Source organism: Lissotriton vulgaris, unplaced genomic scaffold, assembly GCF_964263255.1.
Source record: "Lissotriton vulgaris unplaced genomic scaffold, aLisVul1.2 SCAFFOLD_1069, whole genome shotgun sequence".
Classification (NCBI taxonomy): Eukaryota; Metazoa; Chordata; class Amphibia; order Caudata; family Salamandridae; genus Lissotriton; species Lissotriton vulgaris.
The window spans coordinates 14,556-34,293 of record NW_028244666.1 but is presented as its reverse complement, the minus strand read 5'-3'; the positions used below and the strand labels follow the sequence as shown (position 1 = coordinate 34,293).

Sequence of the window (19,738 nt, the reverse complement as noted above, 5' to 3'; positions counted from 1 at the left end):
TACATGAACCAACACATATGGGAAGGGATGCCATGTGCCGTGTGTTTGACAAGGTATTCTGTAATTCAAGGTTCAGGAACCAGGCGGAAAGGCTTTGCCAGAGGTGCCTAGTGTGTCAGCAATTCAATGCAGGAAAGAGGACTGTAGTGGAACAGAGTACCATCGGCAAGGCAGTAGGTCCCTTTGTCAGAATGCAGGCAGACTTTATAACCATGCCCAAATGCAAGGGATATAGATATATCCTGGTCATAGTTTGTCTGTTCTCCCGGTGGGTGGAGGCTTACCCAGCTAAGAAAAATGATGCCCTAACTACAGCCAAGCTGTTGCTCAGGGAGTTGATACCTAGGTTTGGGATCCCAGAGACGATTGAAACGGACCAAGGTGGGCATTTTGCCAACAATGTCTTAGAAGAGCTCTGTAAGGCCTTTAAAATGAAGCAAAGACTGCACTGTGCCTACCATCCCGAGGCATCAGGGGTGGTTGAACAGATAAATGGCACGATAAAGTCCAGGCTGGCGAAGATGTGTGATTCCACCAAAATGAACTGGACAGACGCTTTGCCCTTGTGCTGATGAGTCTGAGAAGTATTCCAAATCGAAAAACAGGCCTGAGCCCCCATGAGGTGGTAATGGGGAGAGTGATGCGACAAGCATGGGTACCTGGACACAAACTGCTAAGCAATACTGATGATTTGGTACTAGAATACTGCAAGCAGCTGGGTGACCAAGTGCGTTCTATCTCCCACAAGATTGGAGAGACAGAAGACGAATGGCCCAAGACTCCAGCGCATAAGCTACAACCAGGCGATTGGGTGGTGTTGAAGAAACACACCCGGAAGAGTTGCCTTGGACCAAAGTGGGGAAAGCCGAGACAAGTGATTCTTGTCACCACTACTGCTGTAAAGTGTGCTGGTGTGCCGAAGTGGATCCATGCCAGCCACACCAAGCGGGTAACAGGAGAAAACGCGACTGAAGCTGAAGGCAGCCCTGCTGAGGTGACTCCCGAAGAGAGTCCGGATCTCGCTGACATCGAGCTGCCGAGCACAAGTCGAGACGTTGAGTGGTACCCTGCTGATGACCCGGTTCATGATCCAATACGAACCAGGAAATACTCCTACCTAGACAGTGAGTGGGATAGTCCAGGTGAGCTAGAAATAGAAGAAGAAGGTCAGGGCGGCGAGACTCACATCACACCTGATCAGGAAATAGGCCAAGTAGGGACAGATCAAGACATCGACACTCCACCTGAAACTCCGGAGTCTGGGAAGGGACAGATAGTGGTAAGAGCCGAAGTTCATGCGGAAGACGGTGAAGAGAACGAAGTGCATGAACCAGGGCAGGTAGAAATAGATGAACGTGTTCAGGAATCAGAATCCAGTTCACCTAAAAGTAAAGAAAACCTACAAAGTGAACCTGAACAGGACCAGTTTGAGGACCAGGCAGAAGAAATAGATGAAAGACCTGGAACTAGTCAGACAGGAAGGGAAATAGACTCTGTCAAGCACAAAGAGAAGATTAAGAGAGTGCACGAGGAAGGTCAAGTATCCTCGACCACTGAAAGTCACAGAAGCAAAAGTACACCCAGGTACGTCAAAAGGTTAAGACTCCGAATAAAAACAGTCGAGGAGAAACTGAAAGACCGTGAGAGGGCGGAAAGTGAAAGAAAATCTGCCCGAGGCAAGTTTCTGAGAAAAAGCAACAGAGTGAAGAGACAGAATAAACTGTAGCGGAGCCCTGAATGGACATACCTGGTGCTGGAAGAAATTGATGAGCCCAATCACAGTGGCAAAAGTGACGAAGAATCTATCACTGATTGGAGTTCGGACGAAGACCCTCCTTGAGACAAAGCAGAGCAAAGCTTTGGTGTAAAGGAAAGAAGAGGGGTTGCAAAAGCCACCTGTAAGCTAAAATGTCTGATTCAAGCGTAGCTGGGAGATCCAGATTTGGGTGTTGTAAAACTTGCTGTAAAATATGCTTATGTAGTATAGCTATGCTAATAGTGATGTGGATAGGATTAACAGTCTTTTTACCTTTTATGATAAGTAAAAATCCTAACCTGTCCCCTACTGAACCTGAAGTATTAGACACAGATGTTACACGGACTGTAGAAACACCACGAAGTTTAGAACGACTTGACAATTCAGTTAGGCAAAGACAGACACGACAAAATTTAGAAGCATCAGATGAGGGTGAACTACACTTTCACAAAATGAAAAACAGGACGCATTTAAATGTTTTCGCTAACTTGCTAGTGCATTATGTAGAGGCTATGGAAATAGAAGACTGCTATGTCTGCATGGAGCTACCCACATCTGTAGCTGAAGGTGTGACATACCACCACTTGCCCCTAACCTATGGAATTTCCTGTAGTATATTAGCTAGCTTATTTTATAGAAGCACTTTGCAGTACTACTATTCAAATGCTGATGTAGTGTTTTCTGAACTTCCTATTAGAGGACCTTTGAACCTCGTACATGTTAAAAGCGAGGTGACCCGTTATATGGGAGAATATTTCCTGACAATAGGTGACAGACTTAGATGAAGCACGACAAGAAAATCTGACCTGTTCTTTGCAAGAACAGGAAAAGATGTTTATTAAAATGGCAGACAGAAGGAGGGAAAAGTTTCAGAAAAAGGCAAATGATGAAAAAGATAGAATCCCTAGGTGGGCTGAGCACATGGATAACACCTCACAAGGCGAAGCTAATCCTGCTTTATTGCTGGACTTTGAACGGAAAGGAAAACTTTGTCTTCATAGAGAAAGGACAGAATATTATAACAATGTATTCATTGGTTCCAGCGAGTGTGAGCATAATTATAAGGTAATTGGTGGTTGGGGTTTTAAAAATGGGTCAGAACCTGTGTTTCCCGGAATATATTATATATGTGGGAACAAGGCTTATTTCAAATTGCCGGATCACTGGTATGGAAGCTGCTACTTTGGCATTGTTTTTCCGAAAATATACCATGTGAATACTGCTGCTGGAAGCAATGATGAAGATACTAATGGCCTAGTGCGTAGCAAACGTGAAAGTGTAGGAGAAATCATAGGTGATATTTTTAGTGCACTGATACCTGGAATGGGGGTAGTTCTGAACACACACAGAATTTGCAAATTGTCTACAGTAGTGGATCGGTTATCTACTGACACTGCTGCTGGATTCCTGCTGGTCAATACTGAAATGGTTGCGATCAGATCAATGGTTTTGCAGAATCGCCTTGCTCTTGATACCTTATTGGCAAAAGAGGGCGGAGTCTGTAGAATGCTGAAGGCGCAACATTGTTGCACCTACATACCTGATAAAAGTATCGAACTTAAAAGGTATGTGAGAAATATATCTAATTTGGAAAAAGAGCTCAAACCATTGGAGGTTGACAGTGCCTGGACGAGACTGACTGGAGGTCTCTCCTCAATAGGTAGTTGGGTTTCTAACCTAGGTAGAAACATATTGTGGAAAATACTGATGCCAATAATCGGAATAGGTGTGGTTGTTCTGATCATATTCATCTGCTGTAAGTGTCAAAAATGCAAAAGAAAGCTCACTGCAAATAAGAGAGGGGTGAAAAGGAACATTGATGAATTAGAATTGGAAGAATTAAGGAATGAAATATACAAAAGGGTAAAGAATCACCACTCTCATAGAGAAGCCGAAAGAAAAATCAACAATAAGTTCGTTGAGATAGAAATGAATGATATGGAAGAATGAAAGTTGGCATCTGTTTCCTTTATATAGTGATGATAGTAAATATCATCAAAGAGGGGATTGATGGAGCAAGGATTCGCACGTAAAGCGACTTGCTCGCACTCATGAACCTCATTAAAATTATAATCATATTAATCCAACTGTCCGTCTTGTATTTAGCATTTTCCCCAACACACGGGTGTTCCCCAGAGGCTTGCTTATGTGTCCTTTTCATCCTCACAAAGCTTGCACTAAAGAAATGGCCGCTTCGCTGAAATTCAGTCTGCGCATGCGTCGGTCATACCCATGTGATGTGACGCACTCGCATTCTGGAGGGAATCTGTGCTCATGCGCACTGTTGCAAACATGGCCGCTTGTTTCTCACCACGCTCTACGCTTGCTACTGCTGCTTCAGCTTATCTGTCCTTTCGCACTAAACTGTAATATTAATAGATATTATAAAGTAAGGGATGTATTAATTCTATCACGGTATACAGTGTGATCATTTTTATGTATGATTCTAATTTGTTCTCGCTTACTTTTCATGTACCGCGTCTCTGGGGCTGGGAAAATCGGGAGCGGAGCCATACTTGAAGCTCTGCTGGGCATCATCATGTGACCGGGGAGAAACTCTACTGCGCAGAAGCTGAAACAAGCCAGCTGGCTCCTGAAGACTGATGCGCCTGAGAACTCCTCGCAAGGGACTAGAACTTACCTGGAGCAAGAAACATTATTGCTACATTTCATATTCTTGTATTGTATTCTGTGTTCCTAGGCTTGGGAACGTGAACCCAAGGGGCGGGTAGGAAAATTTTAATACTGATGGTGAGAAAGTTGAATTCTAGGAGGTGGTAATGACCGCATCGCCTCTCCTGACCAATCATAATGTGGGAAACTGTCACTTGCAACATTAGTGGGTGGTCTGAGGGACCCCAAAACAGTATAACTGACCCGGTATTCTATAGAAAATTTGTCCGACTTGTCCGAGTAGCAGACCTGTCACTGACCCTACGAACTCTATAGGTGCTCAATCTAGAGTGCTGCGGAGCACTCTGCCCAGATTTTCTACAATCTCCTAGGGGTGGAAATAGTCTTAAGTGCTGGCGAAGCACTTTGCTGGGGGAATTCGAAAACCCAATCGGGGTTACTGGCGGATTACTTGCAGAGAGGGGTAACGCAGGCGTTGCTTCCGAAGCTGTGGGTATTGGTCGTACCTTGGTGAGCCCAGTCCTGTCCCAAAATCCTGAGGGGTATCCTGTCCTGACTGCCCGTGAGCTGTACCTGCTCGCATTCTGCCATTCCTGTCTGAGGGTCCTTGTCCCCGTCCTTCCAAACTGACCCGTGGCCAGGGTTAGACTTCATTCCAAATTAGGTAATTATTACCTTGTGGGTTGCGTCTTTCTCTTCTTTCTCTCCTTTTCTTAATAAAGCACTCTTGCCAGTTATATTGCTTTATCACTTGTTATGCGAATTAAAGCAATTGTTTATTAGAATTGTTCCACTTTTTCCCCTCCTGTAGGAGTTTATCAAACTGTCATATTTTATTAGTATGTTCCTGTTTTTCCCTTCCCTTTAGCCTGGTTGCAGTGAATCTAATAAGTATATCTTGAGTAGCCTAGCTTAAAATTATTCTTTATGATTCTATTCATGTCCCTCGCCCTAGTCTAAACTGGTGTTGAATAGCGTGCTCCTTAAATGCTCAAATCCCATAGTGCTTCCTCAGTCTGAGATGGTTCTTGCTTTAATTCATAGTTATATTTTGATCGTGATCCTAATGCTTGATGTTTTATTTTGTATTCTGCTCATTCTGACATATTCACTTTGAAATCCATAGATAAAACTTTTAACCCCATCAGGTGTCTGTGGTTATTTTGCAGATTACTATGTGGAAACTATTTGTTAGTTTATAAAGTATTTTCTTTCCTAGGAAACCTGTCTCCGTCCACTGCTAGCTCCTGGTCCGTTGGGAGTAATGTGCCTGTGGTAAGTCAGGTACATGAATAGTAAGTGGTGTAAGAGTCACGCCCCAAATTACTCATAGTGGCGTGCAAGAAATCACCCGGTTCACTGCAAAACTTAGTCTTGGTCACTCGCGTCGGGGCCCAGTGCGCGAAGTGAAAATTGGTAAATTTGTGACCCGGGTGACCTGCGCGCTCTATCATGTGTGTATGCTCGTGTGTGTGTGTATGTATGTGTGCGACGATGACGGCGGGGGAGGGGGGGCCTCGGTGCACTTGTGTGTGTGTGCGCGCGTGTGTGTATGTGTGAGGGGGGGTCTCTGTATGTATGTATGTGCGTGCGTGCGTGCATGGGCGCTTGTGTGTGTGTGTCTGTGTGTATGCGCATGCGTGTGTGGTGCTTGAGCTTCCCAGGAGACAGCGCCTGGCCACAGCGCGCGTTCCAGTTTCAAATCGCCTCCAAGGCGATGCGCGTGGCCGGCACTGTCTCCTGGGAAGCACACTCGGTAACAATAGATCTCTAGCGAGACACAAGGCTGCCGCGCTGTGTTTTCGCTACGAGACCTAAACATGGGGGTTAATGAAGGGAAGAGGTAGTTTTTGGTGAAAGGTGTGCAGCGACGAAGGAAAAAAATCGAATTCTGGGGCAACCGAAGTGAAAAGACACTTCTGCCTACTCCCTGCCTTGAGTAGAGACAAACAAGGGTGGGTGTAGCAGGCAAACATGATCTAGCAGACCAGACAACGTATTTCTTTCCAGATGCACTGCAGCAGGGCTACCTCAAACCTCCCCAAATGCACAGACATCACGGGCAGATTGAAGGCTACATCTTTGAAATTCTGCTTTATTTTCTAAATTTTTAAAATAAGATGCTCAATGTCGCTTTTTTTCACAAAAAAGAACATTAAAATATTTAGTTTTTCTACTTTCATCTTGTAGACCAGCCTCTCTGTGCCCTAAACAGCTCAGTGACTAAGCAACAGCAAAGGTTATAAGAACATAGATTTGTACTGTGTATTCCTGATACTTTAAAACTGCTGTGTTTTTGCTATCCGTGACTTCTTAAATTGAACTTCTTGTTTCTGTGCAATCTGCACTTTTAAAACTGCTGGGGGTAAATAGAAAGAAAGGGGGTCCGCTGTACTTTCCCCGAGGGACGCTGCATTTGGTTTCTTTGCTCGCCAGTCCTGCCTGTCTGTTCGTCTCCCTCCCGCTGCTGCACCAACACGCCTGAGCGGCCAGGGCCACAGACCACAAGTCCCAGCCTGCACAGCAGCGGAAGTCAACGACGCCCATACTTCCAGCGCCAGGAGGCGCATAAGAGGGAGAGCTGGTCTGCGCCGGGCTAAGCCCGGGCAAAGGGCGGGCCCTCTGTGGCCCTCAGAGGCCAGAGGAGGACGGGGCCACCCCCCTTGACAACATCACACTGCCAAGGTAAACACTATAAAACTTTCTTTCCCTGACGTTTCGGCAAGGAACAATTTCTTGCGGTCGAGTTATAGCTTCACCTCCAACAATGTCGCATAAGGGATTGACCAACAATTCCATCTGTCGGAGAGGCTTGCATCCAGGGTCAAAGGTTCTATGTAGGCCATCTCCGCCCACCGCCTTAAAGAAAGACCTTGCTAAGACCAGCATATCCCCCAATCAACAGTCCGACACAACGAATGGTATACCGCAACAACTCTCGCTGTTGGACGAGTTAAATTCACTCTGCAAAACAAGGTATGCCACTGTGGATTCCAGAAATGAAAATAAAACTCCCTCACCTTGCCCCGCTAAAAGAACCAGTTTGTCAACCCCAATTCCTTGCCCTCTGGTATATCTTCCCCAACCCATTGTCAATACACCAGATACAGTTCTTCTCCAGTCCTCATCTGGAAGGAAGTGGGATGGGGTGAACCCCACAGGGAACAAAACAAAACAACAAAAACTGTGTTTTAGCCCCCCACTCACTGCTTCTAACCCCTTATCAAAACTGGAAGAAAAAATAGACCAAATGGTATTATCCTTCAATTCAGACCTTTTGTCCCACTTCAAAGAATTGGTCAGCTCACTCATTTCACCCTTGATCGTCAAAATTTCCACCCTAGAGGACAGGTTGTTGGGAATAGAGAAATGTATAAAGGCCAACCAAATTCATACTGATAATCCTGTAACAAGAATCTGTTCCTATCCACCTGACTCAAGCACTAACAATCAAACTCACCTCCTAGTCCCTACTCTTCCACCCCCTAATGCCCCTAAAGTTAACCATAAATCCGGCTCCTCACAACATACTGCTACAAGAGTAGAGCCCATCAATACAACACACATACAGCTACCTCCGGAGGCTGCACCATTTGTGTGTGTTCTTACGGGAGTCCCAGCGCTCAAACGTGGAAAAACTGAGCAGGGACAAGACCTATTCAACAAAGCCACGCACTGATTAACTAAAAACTGGCCCCTGCCCTTAGGTTTGGACAGTACCATCATGTCGGTTAGAAGGGTGGGCTGGCTAGGCCACCTAAAAAAAGATATTGATGGTGATCTTGTCTTAATAAAATGTAGAAGTTGCTTAGTCGTTCCCTACCTGGGAACTGTGTACCCCCGTGAAGGTGTTGGCCCCGTATCCGTCTGGGACCTACGAGACTTTTACCCAAGCATGGTTTATGGCGCTCATCCTAAACCATGGGCAGAGTCCGCACACTCAAAGGGCAGAAATACCAGTGCACTCTGTGGCCATGGCTTTTCCGCCTTCAATCACTCCGGAACAATGCACATTGGCCATGGGTATAGAAAATAATGAACCCTGCTATGAAACAAAGGAACTAATTCATGTTGCATAGATCAATGTTTTATTTTCTTGTCATTCTGTCTTGTGTATGTAACTTTTGTCATGAGTGCTTTTTAATGTATGCTTTTATGATTTTAAACACAAAATCGAATAAAGCTGAACTGAAACTGCTGGTTTTTCTACCAGACTCTCCTAGTTTTCCCAGCACTGTGCTTTGGCCAGCTGGAGCTACCCCCTTGTGTCTTTGAAAGTTAAAACAAAAAAAGGCAAAGTACACCCTCAGAGGGTAAGTACAGAGTGTTTAAGAGACTGCTTAATCTGCTTTATGGTTTAAACTGTGTTTGGAAAGTGTATGTAGCACTCGTTTTTGAATAGAAAAAGTGATTTGTTTAAGTGCACGAAAAACTGTATTTTTAGTGGTTTTAGATTTATATTTGGGTTTTACTTGCTGGCTAAAATAATACATAAAAAGTGTGGATTGAGCTGTCTGCATCCAAGGAGATTCTGACTTCAGGAGCAGCTGTCCCTGCACACTGGCCATCAGCCTGTGCTTGAGGTCAGACGCTCCTTATATAAGTTAGATATTGGACATTACATGTGTGCTCTGATTAGCTGCTGTATCTGGCTTTTCTAGTGGGTTTAGGGTTGGTGTTCCGATTGATTGATAGGTCTAGGGTTTTGATTGGTCCCTAGGGTTACTGATTTTATTGGACGTAGGACTTAGGGCTAGCGTTCTGATTGGCTGATAGGTCTAGGGTTCTGATTGGTCCCTGGGTTACTAATTTCATTGGATGTAGGGATTAGGGTTAGTGTTCAGATTGGCGGATAGGTTTAAGGTTTTTGATTGGTTCCTGTGCCTAGGGTTTCTTCTGGACCTAGCGCTTAGTGTTTGTTTCGGATTGGCTGCTATGAGTAGGGCTGTGATTGGCTGTGAGTGTCTGGTCTCTTATTGGTCCAAGGGCTTAGGGTCAGTGGTGTGATTTGTTAGGGCTCGGGTTACCATTGCCGAAGGGGTAACCTGATCACTAGGGCTATTTAATGTCAGGATTCAAGGCGTCTCTGCCCGGGCATCGATGCTTTGAGTGGAGAGGACAAGGGCAGCTGCGTAGTGGGGACCTGGTCAGGCCTAGGGCCAGAGATGTTGCCCATTTTCCCATTCACCAGAACCCATCCTACTCCTTCCACATCCACATCCACATTAACACACTCACAGTAAATATACTCTACTCATTTATTACAAACAAACGCAACACACATGTCAATGTCTCAGCACCCACTACAAAACCCCACAACCACACCTTTACACACTTGTACTCCAACTACCACACATTTGCACCTTCACTCACACACAATACACCACTCTGTCCTATACCACTAACCAATCCAGTCATCACAAACACAAAAACAACCCAATTCTACACCATGCATAACTATATCCCATCCAGACACACTACTGGCTCTATTTACTCCTAACAACCCACTTTCTGTCACAAATAAACCTATACTCAGCCTTCCATCTTTTCCTCCAACACCCTCCTCTTCATTTTATCGAAAAACACAGCACAACTCTTACACTCCACTACATCACACATATTACCTCTATTATCAATTACATTTAAGACAAACACTCTTAACTCTTGTTCATCCCCTCGCTCACAACACATTTACCTTGCAGCTTCTAGTGACCAACAATACTATACATAAAAATACTTTTAAAATACATCATCATCTCCTCTACCTACTCCTCAAAAACAAAACATAACAAGCACCAGCACAACAAAATCTCAGACCCACAACACCTCCTAATACGTTCCATCACAAACTAGAAACATGCACACACTCCCACCTTCCTGACTACACAAATAATACACACCCTAAACAGACTTCACTACCAAGCTTTCTCTCTTCTCCCACACTAATCACATATACAGCAACCCAGCAACTCTCTATTAGCCGCCTCTCATCCTTTGGACAATTTAGAACCTTACAACATGACCCACATGTTGCACCACCACCCCTTACTCGTACACATTCCACCCTAAACAGACACAAACAAAATAAGTAACATGCCATTCTTCACAACTTTATATCTCCATGTCTACTACACAACAAGGCTACTCTACAAAACCAACACAGCTCACAAACTCACTGTCAACTACCATCTCCATCCCCTACACACACAGACATATCTAAATGCCTTCTTAGTCTGCTGGATGAGGAACACAATATGAAACAGATACACTATTGCTAACCTCATACAGCTAACACCAGCACTAAGGACACACCTGCTACAAGCCCAGAAAACACTGCTTGCTCTTGTACAAAACAAAGTCACACCATCTCCAAAGCACTGTCTCTGAACTGCCTACTAATAAATGATTGATCACTCTAAAAAAAAGCATCACATCTACCACCTTCTCACTGACACACAAACTGACTTACTCTGCATAACTGAATCATGGTTGGGAGATGACATGGCTCCAGTGTTGCATGAAGCCATTCCTCTAGGCTATCAAACTATTACACAAAATCATATAGGCAAAAGAGGAGGTGACATAGATGTTGTATTCAAACAACCATTAAATATCAATATAGCTGGTGATGTCTCCATACAAGGTTGTGTGGCCCTCTTCACCAGATGCAACCCTACACCATCTTCCTCCTGTAACTTTGTGCTCCTTTACAGACCTCCATCTAGCAATTCAACATTTCCAGACACACTTCGAGACACAGTTTCAACTCTTATAACACTACACTCCGACCTATGCATTCTTGGTGACCTAAACATTTGGTTTGACAAACCCAAAATGCCCCATCCAAAAATCAATCATCACTGGCCTAGACACACTGAACCTACATCACATCATACACAATCCCACACACATCACCAGACACATCCTTAGATGTAATTTTTGCAAATACAGATCTAGTTACCTTTCAAACATTTACTCCAGTCACATGGTCAGATTACCATGTGCTTGCTTTCTAACATAAAACATCAAAAAGCAACACATCTAAAATCACCTTACGTGCATCCAACTATCGACCATGGAACAAACTTCATTTTGAACACTTAGAAACGCAACTAACATCCAATAAAGAACTATTCAAAAAGTATATGAGTGGCTACTGGAAGCTTTTGATATCCTAATACAACTAAGAACAACACAAAAGGACATAAGAAAACACCGGCACCTTGGAGAAATGCAGAGGTAAAAGAGATAAGACAGCAAATTAGAAAGCTGCAATGTACCTGGCTCAAAACAAACACCAATCAAGACACACTTCACCTACAGAAACTTAACCTATTGTACAAGTCTGCAACCAAAAAAGCTAAGAAAAATACTACTTAAACAGAATTTAAAATGTTGAAAGTGCAAATAAAGAATTATATAAAATGATCACAAAAGTTTGTAAGCCAAATTGCCTTGAAGGAGCTCATCCCATTACTTGAGAATTCAGACAAACTGGCAAATCATTACACAACCAAAGCAGACATGTTGGACAAAGAAAAACCACCAGCACCAATCTTTATCCAAAAAGACACCTCCAAGAGTAGGCTAACCCAGCTTCTGCATTCCTTCCAACAAATATCACACAATACATGTAAGGACCTGGTCACAGCAAGCAGGCCTCCAATTAGCCCTTCTGACCAATGTCCATCACAAACCTTCAAGAAAATTCTTCTAATAACCGCTGCTGCCCCACCAGTAAGAAGAATCATCAACAATTCCTTAACTACAGGAATATTTCCAGAAGATCTTGAAATAAATCATACCGACGCCCATTACTAAAGAAAACAAACTTGGACCCACTTAACCCTGGTAACTACAGACCGATTACAAACAGACCTTTCCTGGGATAACTGATAGAAAGAGCAGCATTCGCCCAGATGTCACAATTCATTGAAGATAATTCCATACTTTCAGACTTCTAAATAGGATTACGTCCACAAATAGACACAGAAGCTGATCTCATTGGCATCTGGGATGACCTTAAGAACACAGTTGACTGAAATGAGGTTAATGTACTACTACTCTTGGACCTCTCAGCTGCCTTTGACCCGATGGACCATGACACTCTCATACAAAGACTCTATGAAGCCCGCATAGAGTGGACGGCTCTCGACTGGATCACATCCTACCTTCAAAACAGAACGAATGTTATCCATACCCCTCCTTTCTCGTCCAAACCATACTTCACAAAAGCAGGGAGTTCCTCAAGGCTCTTACTTCACCGATGCTTTTCAACATCTATACAAAGTCATTACCGGCACTGATCAATCAATTTCACCTCACATGCTATAACTATCCAGATGACACACAAATACTCCTTTTAACTGGAAAGCCCCAAAGACATTGGAAACTCCCCAAATTTTCTGTTGCTTCAGAACCGTTGATCAGTGGATGACATGGAGCCATCTCAAATTGAATGCTTTACAAACGGATATACTCACATGTGGGGATTGGATAAATTATGACCTTTTCGCCTCCTGGTCTGACGATCTAGGAACACTGCCCAAAGTATCAAAGGAAGTAAGAAACCTAGGAATTACCATGGACTCCAAGCTATCAATGAATGCCCAAGTGGACAACTAGCAAGATTCAAGCTTCGGTACTAAAAAAAGTATGCAACACATCTTCCCGCACATGGGATTTCCACACAAAGTCCAGGGTACTATCTCTCTTGTTCTGTCTAAACTCCATTACGCCAATAGCCTTTACCACAGATCGTCCTTAACAACTATGAAAAGACTACAACTTATTCAGAACTTGATGCCAGACTACTCTTACATATAAGCCACAAGCCCACATCTCCCCTGCCTCGAAGGCCCTAAACTGGTTACCGGATGCCAGTAGATCCCCATTCAAGCTGCTTTGTTTCACCCACAAAGCAATACATGGAACAGGACCGCTAATCATCAGGAATAAAATCACCAAATGCATTCAACAAAGGAACCTTTGCTCTGGATTTGTACATTGCCTCAAGATCCAACCATATAAGAAAACGACCATTGGTGGCACATCCTTCACTGTTCAAGCAGTCAAACTATGGAACTCTTTACCCCAAACATAAGATCCATGGATAACTACCTTTTCTTTAGAAGACTACTCAAGAGTAGGCTATTCCCCACATAACCACCATACTCAAACATAAATTTACAGCATATCCCGGTGTATATAAGCATTTATTTGGACTATAGTGTTTTGCCTTGTATAAAGTGTATATTAATTATGTTTATAAAATATAGCTATTCATTAGTTCCGCTTAACAAATGTACATATTACTTATGGTTATATTAGTCTATGTTTAATATGTATATAGCGGTACAAAAGGGGGTGGTGATGGACGGAGCATCTGAACCAATCAAACACTCACACCCAGTCAACAGATCTGGGTTTAATCCATCACCCTTCTTTAGTCCACTCTGCCACCCCAGTTCAGACATGGCCATATGCAAATCAGTCTGACCCTGTGCCTCATGGGAACAGTCCAGCCCGAACTGCCAAGCCATGTCTTCCCTGGACCGGAAACAAGCTTCCTAGGACCGATTTCTGGCATTGCAGCCGTCTTCAGCCAGGCTTGCTTGAATCCAGTGGCAAAGTGAGCAAGGGACTCACGTCTGAGTATACCCTGCTAACTTATGGCGAACAAAGCGGTTCAATAGGGGGTGGTGATCTCCCCTCCCCCTCCCCATTACTCATCCCAAACCTTCTACTTCTGCTATGAGCGCCAAACAAAACACTTTCTAGACCCTTCCCTCGTCTATCCCTCCACTATTCTTTTCAATCCAACTAACAGACTAGCATGTCCATCTCTCAAATTAATTTCATATTTCTCTATGCTAATTTCCCACTAAGACTGTTTGGGTTCCGGAGTAGCGTACTACCCGCTGAAAAGCGCTTCAACACCTCATCAGGGGTAGCAAGCGCTATATAAATGCAAACTCTTCCCTCTTCTATCCCTCCACTAACCTTTTTCAATCCAAATAAACTCACATGTCCACTGCCTAAACTAACTTCATATCTCCCTACACTAATCCTCATTGGGTTCCAGAGTAGTGTGCTCTGATATCTGCAAGGATCTTGTACGTGCTATACAAAACTTTCAAAATAAATAAATAAATAAATACATGATGAAAAGGTGATTCAATGCCCGTTTGTGCTTTATTTAACAATAGGCTACAGCCTGAGCCTTAAAAGTACTTGTACTTGAGATATCTGAACTCACAAAAAGGCAACATCCATTCTGCCCAAGAAATATTTTGCTTGCTGGAACCATCCTGTTCTTGGTAATTAGTGATTGGATAACTGAAAGAGCAGGAGACGTCAATATGATGTTGCACAACCTTTCGACAAGATCAAGATTTATTGAGGGCTATCAATTTATTCTGTACTGGAACAGTTTCACACACAAACAGATAAAAAAAACAACCACTGGACACACCAATAAGTTTGACATTCTTACTGGGTGGGCGAACGCTGTGCAAACACCAAATCTATTGGCTTTATCAAGGCTAAAGTGTGTAGTGGGGAATGAGTTACGATAAAAGCATTTCAAAAACATTTGCTCCAGGAAAAAGAATATGTCAATGCCTGCTTCCCAGTGCTGAAGGGTTGCTTGCCAAATGATTAAATGCACATCAGCCATATTGGAAAGCTAAAACAGTTATAAGAGTGTACTGTTACAAGATGGTGTGCCGTCTTTATAATCAGTTGGTGAGTGGTATAACAGCACCAGGAAGTGAACAATGAATAAAAGCATTTGAAAAATGGATGCAACAGAAAATAAAGGAAACCTTTATTTCTGGGGAATCCTTCATAGGTCACAGCCTACCAGACAGAGCAGCTGTCTGGTTTGCTAAAGACATTTTGGAGACATTCAGAAAGTAGACCTAGGAATGCATTCTGCCCATTTATTGACACTGACGTTGTGGTTTGTAACTCACATGTTCTTGCTTTCCATGTGCTGGCTTTATTTGTCTTAGGGTGTCCAGCTTGAGTTCATACCTTCCCTTGCCCATACCTTATTTAGAGTATCCTTCTGAGTGCTCCCTTTCTGTAAACAGGCCTATAAATCTTGTTCTTATCATGTCATTTGTTGTCCATTCAAAGACTAAGGTCAAACGTCAGGCATGGTCTTCTGAGGCCTCTTGTTTACTTTTCTTTCTTGGACTTCAAAGTGAAAGAATTTGTGTGACAATCTTGCTGGAAAATGGGGGTAGGAAAGATTTTTTTTCTAGCACACAACAACATTTGTATTAACTGTGGACAGAAACTTGAATTGACCAGGACATAGCCAAGATTGCAGAAGTTAATTTAGCGCAAGTGTCAAGGGAGTGACAAAAACAGATGAAATCTTTGGCCCATCTCCCTTTAACCATTCAGGGTGAATCTGGTTTAGATGGTGGTGCTACATAAAATAACATTTCTCTTTAATTCAATTCCCCTACACTTTGCCAAACCAGCTATTGATAAACTTCAGCACTTCGTAAACTCCTATTTGGGCATATAGAACTACCAGAATAGCCTGGAAGAAGTTAAGGTGTCGGATAGACAAAGGTGGTCTTGGTCTACCTGACTCACAGCATTATGCTTGGGCCTCTCAGTTTTCACATTCCAAAATGCTATTAAAAATGTCTGTAAGCACTGGGGCAGGAGGCATGTTCCTGGCTATGTTAAGGGGGGCCAGTCTACCTAAGGAGGGCTCTTTGTTTAAATTTGGGGAACCAAAATTCTTCAAAAAGGTTAAACTTAAAGTCCTCTAAGCAATGGTTAGAGCATGGTCTAGACTAAAGGGCCTTGTTGGCCTTAAGTACTTTTCAAGTCTAGCACCACTCTGGGACTCACCAGGCATGCCAGAATGTCTTCAGGATAGACTTGCTTTACCACTTAGAGAAGCGGGTTTGATGGTATGTGGAGATCTGGTCTATGAGGGTACACTCATTTCAAGAGAACAACTAAGAGAAAGAGTGGGAGTGGGCCTTTCAAAGTTCAAGTATATCCAGTTGCAGAGCTGGGTCCAAACACAGCAAAGCCAGAAAAATTGCATAGGCTGGGGCAACACTCTTGAACAACAGTTAGTAGCCAGGCCAGTAGTGAGGAGGGAGGTCTCTCATTGGTATTGGGCAATGGAGGAAGCCGTGGATGGTGAATTTAAACTTGCAGTTGAAATATGGAGTGAACATCTCCCAAATGAACAGTGCAAGCAATTGTGGCAAAATTCATTTAAAACTCTCTTTAGTATAGTAAAACCTGCCTGGCTGAAGAGAAACCACATATTCACAGTACATAAGGCCTATTTTTCTCCATTAAGGCCGTCTAAATTTTGAAACGGGGCCCCAGTCAGCTGTAGGAAGTGCGGCCTGGTTGAAGCCTCAGATATACATATGGTCAAAGACTGTCCTGCCATTGTACTCTTTTGTGACGGAGTTTGGAAGTCATTGGCGTATATTTTGGGATCTCCAATTCAAATAGACTTGGCCCTGATTATTTTTTACCTTACTATTCAAGTCACTGGACCAGCTAGATCCTTTTTATTCTACGCTATTTTTCTAGCTAGGAGGCAAATGCAAACGTTGGATTGAACCTTCCCCTCCCATGCTCTCCGATTGGTTGGCATCGATGTATGAGACATCTAAGATGGACCTGTCCACAGCTTTCAGTAGTAAAAAGACGGAATTTCTGGGACTTGTTGCTAAACTGGGCTAGGATATGAATGATAGGGATGTATGCTTTTGTTCTAACTATGTATCTATGAACAGCGGGTTCTAGGATTATGTCTCCTTGGTACTCTTTGGACCACGTTGGGCACCCCTGCACATCTGCCAACGAAGAAGTCTATCAGGCTCTTGCAGGCCTAGTCGAAGAGTAACCTCTCCCCCTTTTTTGGGGGTAGCAACATTCATTTCTGTCAATGAACCTACAGGCTGAAGGCACTACGAGATTCCAACTTAATTTCTACTCTTCTCAGATCACGGAGTAATGGTAAGGACAGCGTGTTTGTTCAATGGGATTTGAGGTGAATGAGGACAATAATAAAAAAAACGTTTGTATTAACTGTGTAAGTATTTCAGAATATATCAGAATTAGGAACACAAATGAAGCACACTGTTAATTCTAATGATTGTTGGAAACAAATGCTTGAATATGATGAAAACAAATCTTTCCATTAGGTGATAACATTTCCTCACATTTTGGTCAGTGCACTTTATAGTTGTATTGGTAAAACTGTGTCTCTGTTCAAATGTAATGGTCATTTCATTTTAAAATGTGCTGTCTGTAATGACAGTGTGCTACCACACCATAATTACTCCACTCTGCGCTACTCCACTCCACACTGCTCCACACCACTGCACTCTACTCTGCACCACTCCATTTTAACCAATACACTCGGCACCTCGCAACTGTATGCCGCTGCACTCTACGCCTCTCTACTCTACCCTGGACAACTCTACTCTATGCTACTGCATTCTTCGCAACTGCACTCTACACCACTTCAGTCAAGGCCACACTAATCTACTCTGCACAACTCCATCTTATGCCACTCAGCAAGACTGCACTCTACACCCCTTTATGCCATTGCACTCTACACCACTTTACTCTAAGCCATCACACTCTATGCCAATGTACGCAACTGCACTCTACCCTGCACCACTCCACTATTAGCCACTTCACTCTACTCTGAAGCAATCTACTCTACGCCTCACTATGCCCCTGCACTCTACTCTTAACCACTGCCCTTTATGCCAATTCACTCTACACAACTGCGCTCTATGTCACTGCACTATACTCTGCATCACGGTACTCTACACCACCGCACTCTGACAATCTACAACACTGTACTCCAGCCACTGAACTCTATGCCACTCTGCACTACTCCACTATACGCCACTGCACTCCATACCACTGGGCTCTACCTGCACTCTATGCAACTGCCCTCTACGCCACTCCACTCTACTATGCACCACTCTAATCTACCCCACTGCATTGAACGCTGCTGAATTTTATACCACTGCACTCTATGCCACTACACTCTGCAACACTCTAAGCCAATACTCTCTAAACCAATCCACTCTATTCTATGCCACTCCAGTGTATGCCACTCAACGTGACTCCACGCTATGCCACTACAATATACAACACTCTGTGCCACAGCACTCTAATCCACTCTTTGCCATTCCACTCTACAACCCTCCACACCAATCTCCTCTATGCCACTAATTTTTAACCATGTTGAAGAGCAGTCACGCTTGTGTATAACACACCTGAAACACATTGGCAAAGCTAATAGCTTTTGCAAAGGCGAGACCTATTGGCTTTGTCAGAAGGACACACCTAAACAGACAACAGAAACAGTGGGGCTAAAATACCCTTATGGTACATTCAAGATGAGCTTGCAAATGTCTCAAGCCAGTGGGATATGAAGCAAAAAAAGTCAGTGACTGACAGATGCGGACTCAAAGCTCCTTAAAGTAAGTATACTATAACAGAATAGGTGCGCCATAAATGGCACAAGCGCCAGACACATAAAACCCAAATACAGAATTGTTTGTTCAAAGTACATTATACTTTACATTATACTTTAAGACGAATTAGATACATTGCTGTTGTACTTACGAGGCGTGGAGGTTGCCCCTGCACCTAAGGAGGAAAATAGGAGATAGTGAATGTTGAGAGAATTGAAAAGCAGTTTGCAGTTTAGAAAAACAACACACTTCCCTCTTACAATCGCTCCGACACTACTGGCTAGGTATCAATTACAACAAGCATTTACAATGCAATGGTTTTGCCTTTGTTAAAGTTAGAGCGATTGGCATTGCTCTTGACATTATTTTTATTTATGTTTTTTTTTAACATAAATAAATGGCATTGTCATTTACAATGCCACTAGCTTTATCTCTCGCAAATGACACACACCAACACCCACAGAGAGCCCCCCCAACACACACAAACCCCCCCCACACACACACCCACACAGAGCCCCCCCACACACAGCCACACAAAGCCCCCCACACACACCCACACAGAGCCCCCCCACACACACACCTTCTGGCCCATTATCTTTTCTCCTCATCAAAATAACTGCCACACCCCTTTCTTTGTTCTGAAAGTGGTAGGTAGCAAGCCATTTCAAATCTAGGGGGCTGTGGCCTAAAGAGAACTTTCTGAGGGCATGGAAAGAACAGCAGTCTCCTTTTTCATGGATGAGCATCCCCTAGCTCGGTTCTTATGCTCCACCTGTCTTTCTATGATACTTCCTCCATTCTTTCCATAGTGTCAACAGTGGGTCAATATGCTTTGTCCTTTCTTTCCATAGCA

The 19,738-nt window shown here is 43.5% G+C and overlaps 1 protein-coding gene across 3 annotated transcripts in view; it reads right to left on the bottom strand.

The window, feature by feature from the left end:
* Nucleotides 1-19,056, bottom strand: part of LOC147667170 (ensconsin-like) — a 652,025-nt gene extending 632,969 nt beyond the window's left edge. For all 3 annotated transcript variants that reach the window (XM_086948874.1, XM_086948875.1, XM_086948876.1), the window contains exon 1: nt 19,037-19,056. The gene's annotated coding sequence lies outside the window, so the exon portion shown is untranslated. The remainder of the gene's footprint in view (nt 1-19,036) is intronic.
* Between the last annotated feature and the right edge of the window lie 682 nt (nt 19,057-19,738).